Here is an 8,744-nt window from a genome sequence, read left to right as displayed (position 1 = left end):
TTTGAAAACATGTTGGATAATCTCAGAAAAGAGTAGCAAAAGTTGAAGCCCAGAGCCAGTGAATCATGGTGGCTTCCTCAGAATCTCACTGATAACATGAAATATTTGAATCATATTCTTGAAGATTTACCAAGGCACAGTTTCTTACAGCCTGGCTAATGGATATAAAGCACCTATATTCAAGGCTGATTCTAACTTTAAGAAGTGGGGTAATGCATTTTTTTCTTTTTGCAAGCTAAATATTTTAAGTATAGCAGGAAACATAACTTATTAAAGGTTTTAATAATTAATTGTTCTGTAGAGTGGATACTAACTCAGTTTCTTCCTTTTGGCAGCATTAAGGTTCAACCCCAGGCCTTGTATATCCTAGGACATCTCCAGCCCTTCTAACTCACTTTTAAAAAAACGTTATAAATCTGGACATTACATATCTAGATTTGGCCAAACTGGGAGCACAAGAATATATGTGCAATAAGACTATAATCATATTTCTAAAAGGTAATAACTTAGAGCAGTCTGGATAAGTATTTTCTCAAATGAAGAAGAGAGAATTGGTCAGGCCTTGTATTCAGCACGTCCTGTAACCTTGGGGGAGAGAGAGTCACCATTTTGTTAATGAGATTTGCAGATGGCTTTAAGTTGAGAGGCATTGTAAACAGCAGGAATGACTGAGAGATGATACAAGAGACTCTGGAAAGGTTAGGAACATGGACAGGAAACCAAATGATTCAGCTTGGAGTAACGCAAGCCAATCTGACATCTGGGGCCAAATGAGAAGAAATACAGATACGCCGCAGAAGAGACAAACGTGGAAAATAGTCATCTCAAGACTACTGAGGGACATTGGCAAGAGGAGAGCACACGCCGGGAAGAGGGAACTAGATGTTGTTAAATTCCCATGTCTGTCTAGGGCTTTGTTTGCCAAGTCCTCCTTGACCACGGTTAATCCACTGTGCGTGTAGAACGAGTCATAGTGCTTCTCTTGAGGACTGACTGTTCTGGGGAGCTCCTTACTTCATGAAATAAAATGCCAGCCTCACTCTAGCTGTTCCTAATGTTGCAGAAGGTCAGCAGAATAGGGAGGGAGTCGTGTGGAAGTAACAGGAATCTTTATAAAGGTCTCCTAGGAGAGGTCACTTACCACACACTACTGGACCATTTCCAGGGACAGGGATGCTAGAACAACTTCCTAGCTATTCCCAGCAGTATCCTGGCCTGGGAGTCTTGCTTAAATAAAAATAAGATGCATTCTCATGATGGCGCTACACAGGTGATGTTTTTTATTTTTTTCTGGTTGTGACCCTCTTCCCACCTTCACGTGCCCTCATGTTAACCCCAAGGAACAGCCCCCATCCCAGCCTTTTGCTTGGCTTGGCTCACTTCGTATTTTCCCTCTTGCTATACTTTATTACTGAGTGTCTGTATTCCCTCTAGATGTCAGTTAATCAAATAAAAATCACTGGTGATATTGGTTAATTTATGAATCTCTGTGTTTTTTTTCTTTTTATACTTCTCATTTTCTTTTCTATTATGGGGACTGTATATATGAGGACCTGGTTTTTCTAATATTGTGTCATAGTGAGGACTGCATGGGGATGAGAAGGAAAACGATGGGATTTGAGCTAGGACACACCCTCAGCAGACACTACCGCACTCTCCATTCCCCATCCTGAGGCGAGCAGAGCGTGAAAATGAAGGGGACAGGGAAGGAGGCAGTGGAAAGCAGACCCTTGGGAGATGTATCCATGGTTTCCGTCACAAGTCTGAAGCTCAGCGTATCATTTGTTCCCGGTAATATCTGCCTTTTAACCTCTATGTATTTGTTCATTTCATACCCCGGTGAAGATATTGAGTCAGCCCTTGTATATAAAGAAGCTTATTGTTCTAGGAAACTTAAAGAACACAGCATTCATTCATCTAACACATGTTTCCTCTAGGGCCCCAGATCCTGATCTTGCTACACAGGATACTGCTGTGGACGCAGCAAGTCTCTCTGACCTTGTGGGACTGACATTCCAGCAGGGGGAGACAATTAATAATAGACATGATAATCAAGCATGTCGCATAGGACAGTAAAAATGACTGGTGCTAGGGGAAAAAAAGATGTCGAAAGGCCTGGGAAGACTGGGGTGGGGTGAGCTATGAGAGTAAACGTGGCGGAGGGCAGTGTGTTCTGAAGAAGGCGTTTGTACAGACTTGAGATTAAAGTGTGGGGTTGGCCTCCTTGATAGCGGGGGATGAACGTAAGAGCTTGCTGGGTGTATCTGAGAAACAGTGAGGCATCCAGGCTCTTTGGAACAGAGTGTGCAAGCAAATAAAGGATGTGAGGTCACTAGGCAAGGAGGGGAGCAGACAAGGCAGGAGTGCATGTGAGAGCCTTCACATAGCTCCGGCTTCCTGCACCCCTGTATGCATGTGTCTGTGCATGCGTGTGTGTGTGTGTGTGTGCGCGTGCGCGCGCACGCGTGCATGCACAGGGACATATGAAGGGTAACATGCTACCACTTGTGTGCACATTTCTGTGGAGGTTAACATCAGCTCTAACTGAACCCAGAGGTTACCAATGCAGCTGGACTGGCTGTCTGGCCACAGGATTCATCCTGTCTCTGCCACTCTAGTTTGACTCATGAGAAATGGCTCAATAGAAATAATTACAGACTCCTGCTCCTGTGCCCAGCTTTTTGCTTGGTGCTGGTGTCCGTATCTTAAGTCCTCATGCTTTTGAGGTATGCACTTTCTGACCGAGTCACTCCCCCCATTCTCCCACCCAACCACCATCTGATTGCTTTTTAAAAGGTTTATTTAGGCTGTGGTACTGAGGTTAGACAGGGTATATGGGCATAGATGATGATTATATTACAGTAGTGTGAAACCAAGGCAGGGGCAAAAGGAGATAGCATGGTGAGTATATTTTGCCAGCACTGTGGAGACTTAGATGTGCATTTTAAGAGAAAAAGAAGAGAGATGATTTCAAGATTTTTGGCATGAACACTAGATGGATCAAGTTGCTATTAGCTGAGATAGGAGTGGGAGGGGAGGTGGGGGTGGGGGCAGGCGGGAACAGCCGAGGAAGAGGGACTGGGAATCTTTCTGACATGTTTGAGTCAGCGTCTATGCAACACCCAAGAACAGATGTTCAGTGAGCAGTGTCTAGGTAAGCCTGGAGCCCTGAAGGACAAACTGAAAAGCCATCAGGGCCTTCAAAGATATCACCCAAAACCATGAGGCTGGGAGACATTTTCAGGGGTTTGAATTACAGAGAAAAGAAGCCCAAGAAGTGAGCCCTGGAAGTGTTCCAGTCACTCAGAGACCATGGAGAAACTGCTGAGGCTGCTGCACTATCTGAGGCCTGATGCCATTGAAGACCGTGATAGGACAGAGAGTGACAGCCACACTGGAGGCTCAAAAGATGCTGCCCGAGGCTTGGCTATGCAGCTTTGCAAAATGAAGCTCCTCGGTGACCAGTTTTGAGATTGAAGTACAAGGCTAATGGGAGAAGGTTTAAGAAAGACCAGGAGGAGGGGAATCGAGAAGGAACTTGACAAATACTCTCATCATGACCACCATGCAGGGCTGGGGCGATCTCCAGAGAGATCTGTATGTTCTCTTCAGGAGGCACAGTGGCCACGTTAGAAAGTTAAAGAGTCACGGCTGCAGAAAGTGTTGAGCGAATTGTGAAGAGTTGGGATGTGTTAAGGAAAATGAAAAACCTGAGCCTTGGTATCACCCCCTCTCTTACTGTTTCTAGCCAGTCAGTCACCTAGGCTCTGCGGTTCCGCCATGGTCTTTGCTTCAATAGAAATGTCTCACCTTTTGCATGGCCCTGGCTTGCCTCTGTTGCTCCAGATCTCTGAAGGAGCAACACCACCAGTCTCCCAGTTTCCGCATGGGACTCCACCTTCCCGATCCACTCTCCACACTGCTCCTATTTCCAGACTGCAGAGTGATCATCCCTCATCCTTGCTTGGTGAGAGATCCTCCCTCATCCTTGCTTGGTGCCCTTACGGGCTGCTCATCACGCCCCCTAGAGACATTTGATCCTCTTGGTCTAGCCTAATGATTCCTTCACCTTCTGGCTTTACCAGCCACAAAGCCACCTTGATCTCTAAACACTCTAGGCTGGGTGCTTTATCTCTTTAGGATGAGCTAATTGGACTTGTGTCAATTAGTGAGTGTTACACAATTCATGCTTTTGAAAAGTACAATTTATTTTCATCATTTCGGTGAAGGACCCTGTGGAGTTCTAGTGAGCATACCCTCATCTTCTAAAAGACTCTGTCCAGACTTTTACACCCTGCTCAGCGAGTTAGGCCAAGGATGGGGATTGACTCCTTGCCTCCAGCTGGACAAACTGGTCTCTCCCTGTTCAGAATTTAGAATCAGGAAACAAGCAAACAAAACCAGGTCCATAAGGAATCCTCAGTCATCCACTCTTGAGATATTTTTTGAGCATCCGTGATGAAATAATCACTGATGACATCATGATTGACAAGGCATTTTATGGTTCTCTGGAGCGCGCCTGTGAGTAAACCTGCTACTGCAATTCAGCATGTGAAGTGCTGGGCCAGGGGAGGGACAGGGAAAGTACCACAAAGGCCTCTTACGCAGAGAAGGCTGTGTAGGAAAGGTGACACAGTCATAGACGGGAGAAGGCTCAATAGACCCAGAGGAAGTCGAGGTGAGGCAGGGAGAGTTTATATATATTATATATTATATGTTATATGTTATGTTATATGCCATATGCCATATGTTATATGTTATATGTCATATGTTACTTGTTACATGTTACATGTTATATGTTATATATGATATAACAATAATATAAAATGCAAGCAGGATATTCAGTCTGGGTCCCAAAGGTGAAGAAAAGGTTCTGGAAGGAGAGGTTCCCATCACGAAGGCTTTGCCAGCCTGACCCAAGTTTAAAATTTTTTCTAAAGGCTATAAGGGCTCTTGACAAAGATTTTAGCTGAAGGGTGATATATTCCTACTGGTGATCTAGAAAGATCCTCCTGGTCTTGCTAGGGAAAGACATATCAGTGAAGAGATGATTGCAGAAGTCTAGACAAGAGAGGAGGACAGGAGTGAGCTGGATAGAGGATGAGGAAGGAAGAGGAGTTGGGGAGGACGCCAAGGCTTACAGCAGTGGAGACAAGGGTCCCATGCGGCAGTATACACACAAGGGACCTCACGGAAGAGGCCGGGTGGGAGCTGTGGGCGTAAGCAGTGTCTGAGGAGGACTAACTCAAGCCATTGGGGTACACAGCAGTAGCCAGGAAGAAAAATATTGGTGCACAGATGAAACCCCAAGTAACCCCAGAATCCAAGTATCTGGGTGAGGAGGTGGAGCCTATCAGATAATTGCATGAAAAGTGTCCAGAATGTAGTTGAAACTCAAGAATGAGGGACAGCATGCAAGCCAAGGGGTGAGACCTTTTCGAGAAAGTTCTGAAGAATGTCAGTTTTCTAACAAGAAGATCCAAGCAAGGCCAGATTCAAAGTAATTGATCACTGGTAAATGAACATTCATCAACAACATAGCACTAATTGCTTCTAATGATCTTACCTACAGCATGCACAGCCTGGTGCTTCACCACAGACCCTGGAGGAGGGACCTCACTGAAGCATCCCAAAGTTGGGTTTCACATGTGTTATGTGATGGCCTGTGACGTGCACTTGAATGTCAGAGTTGAAAATGTGGAAAAAAGTTGACATATGGGACATTTATTTTAAAAAGTGCCTTTTCAACTTGAAGACGACTGGCAAGCCACCAAGGTGGCGTTTTATGTGTTTATGACCGTCAAGGACGCCAGAAGGTGACTTGTGAGCAGGAAGAAGATGGTGTGGCCTGCTGGCCACCTCTGAGTGTCCAACTGAGTAGGACACTCTGCAACCATCAGTAGCCATATTTCGGGAAGTAGAAACAGGCCACATCATGTCTGTTAAGCAACTACATGTGAGAGCCAGCATGGAGTCGTTTTTTTCCAGTTTATTTTCCACAGCGTGAGTGCTCCTGAGAAGCGCCTGTGGAACTGGATCTGGTACTTTAATCAGAAGTTTAGTGTGTTTTCAGTACTGGCCACATCTCCACCCCTCTTGCTTCTCGGTAACAGCCTCTCCCGTGTCTGATTTCTTCTCGTCCATCTGAGTGTGTAGTCAATTTAATATACGCAGGGGACATATTCTGGAAAAAAATGTGAGGCTCCTCAACAGAAGCATTTCCAAGGGTAGGTGTTGTTTAAACACTAAGGCAGACCCTGCGCCAGAACACCCAGGCAGGCAACGCAGGGTCCGCAATGTTAGTTAGGTCTGTTCGGAAGGACTCTGCTGCTTAGCCTCTGGAGGGCTATCCACTCTCCTGAAGACGTGCCGCATCCCCCCGAAGCAGGAGGGCCTGGAAAAACTGAGCAGTGTTTACCAAATGCTTTCCATTTAAAACTTTTTGATGACTGGTTATTGAAATGGAGGGTGGGGGACACACAGTGGAGATGCTTGTGGTCACAGCCAGAGACCTATTCTTGGGCCCAGGACAGAAGGTCCAGACATAAAGTGTAAACTGAGCCCTTCCCTCCTCACTGGATTAGCACAAGGGGTTCAGAGGCAGGTGAGGAAGGCTGTGGATCCCAGTCCACAAACACGGGGTTTAAGAACCCCTCCACTTTCCTATGATAACTTAATTCTTACTGCCAAGCTCCTGCTTCTCTTCTTGCTGGCAGAAGAAATGCAGAAAATGAAAAATGTGTCGCCTCAGTGTTCCTGGGCTCCAGGAAGCTGTTGATGTCAGAGCCCAGCCAAGGCCTCTGTAGGAAGCCCACCTGGCCCTGACTCCTTGGCCCACATCATTTATCTCGGTGGCAGCCTCCCTTGGTAGGGACCCTCAGGCCCAGCCCCCTCCAAGCCTGTCTGCCAAGCGCCCTGGGGTAATGTGTACTGAAATCACTCTCCTTGGAAGCAGGGCTGGCTATCAGCTCCTAGAACCCGCAAATCCATCTCCCTGTCTCTTCTCCCTTTCCTTCTGCCAGGCAAACCGGATCTCTGTGGAGTTTGGGAAATTGCTTCTTTGGACCCTTAAATAATAATAAAAAGAATCCTCTTAAAACTAAGGCCTCTGCTCCTGAAGGCGGGAGGGGAAGTTTTCATGTTGTGTCTTATCTATACAGCTCCTGGGAAGACAAGGACCCAGTCAGCTACAGTCTCCTTAAGGTGGGGCAGGGGGACAGAAAGAAAACACAGTGAGACGGATACAATGATAAAGGACACATTTTGGGCATAACAGCACACAGTCACATCCCCCAGGGCTGTAGGAGAATACCACACTTCACTCCTCTATCCACATGTTCTGATTTCCATGGGTCCAGGAGCCCATGGCATCCCAGACAGACAAGGATACCAAATTACAAGAAAGGGCTGGGACCCTGGGAGTAAAGAGACACCTCCTTAGCAGAGAAAGAAGCCCTTGTTACACTGACTCATAGACGCACCATAAGAGCCGGGGACAGAGTGCAGTGAACATCTGAACAAAACTTCCTATGGCCTTCCTCCTGAGTCTATCTATGGTGTCATGGAGACAGGGCCAATGGTGTACCTCCCAGAGCAAGGATGGAAAGATCTGCATCTTCTCAACCCAGGAAAATGAAACAGAAGAGCAGGTCACAGAGGTAGAGTTCTTGCTGTCCTTGCCCCTCTGGATAGAGAGAGACCTGAATTGGGAACGAATTGGCACTGGAGGCCATGAAGAAGAAGCCAGATGTGAGAGCAGACAGACAAGAGAAATGCAGGCGGTAGCCCGAGCTGTGCCCATTGCACTTCCCTGCCTCCTGCTCGGGTCTCCACAGGGAATGGAAGATGTCCTCACAGAACCGAGATGGAGATGGGTCTGGGCAAGGGGACTATTGTTTTAACACAGTAGTGGCAAACTATTGAAGAACAGTAAGCAGAAGGAGCCCTACAGGGATTTCCATGCCCCTTCCGTCACTGCGGCAGAGAGGGGTCGTATTTTAGTCCACACGCCATATTGGAATAAGAGCCGTGGGCCCCAGGGGTGACGTGGGTTTAAGCTCTAGTTCTGTCATTCCCTAGCCATGAAGTTCATGGATGCCTCTGTCTCTAAATGAGCATAGTGGTTTTTGAAAGTATCGATTATACTTCCTGCCACATAAGCACCCATGGAACAGAGATTCTCTTGCTGATTTGATTATAAGAACCTGATTTCTCCTAGGAAACTCCAGAGCAGGAACCCGGGGCTAGGAGACTCTCTGAATTCTTGCTTCTAAGCGTCTTCGGTGGATCAGATGAGAAGGGAGAGTATCGTCGAATGCCCGATGGGTGACTTCTATAAGACCTTGGACAAGTGGTCAGTCACTCTGCTTACTCATCCAAGTCCAGTGCTCAGGTCACTGCGCTTCCCTGGGCATGCTGGGACCGAGTGCAGAAGGGTTGGCATTTGCTGAACTTGAGCTGTGAACAGCTGCTCTGGGCTAGAAATAACTTTTTAAACGATGTGTCCCTTTGCCAGGGCAGAAGCACGGCCCTTGGTGAGCTTGGAACCACGGGAGCATCTAATAGAGAGGTCTCCTTTCACTGCGACACCCTGCAGCTCCTACCTTCCAAACAGGGAGATGGCCAATTTTTAGGACAGACTCTTTGGACTTTTTTTTTTTTTTTTTTTTTTTTTGGAACAAAGACACAGAGAAAAGTTCAAAGGAAAGAGAGGCCATGGTGATTTATTAAGGTGAGATGGGTCC

Source organism: Apodemus sylvaticus, chromosome 16 (assembly GCF_947179515.1).
Source record: "Apodemus sylvaticus chromosome 16, mApoSyl1.1, whole genome shotgun sequence".
Taxonomy (NCBI): domain Eukaryota; kingdom Metazoa; phylum Chordata; class Mammalia; order Rodentia; family Muridae; genus Apodemus; species Apodemus sylvaticus.
The sequence above is the reverse complement of the archived record's forward strand: the minus strand, read 5'-3'. Positions refer to the sequence as shown.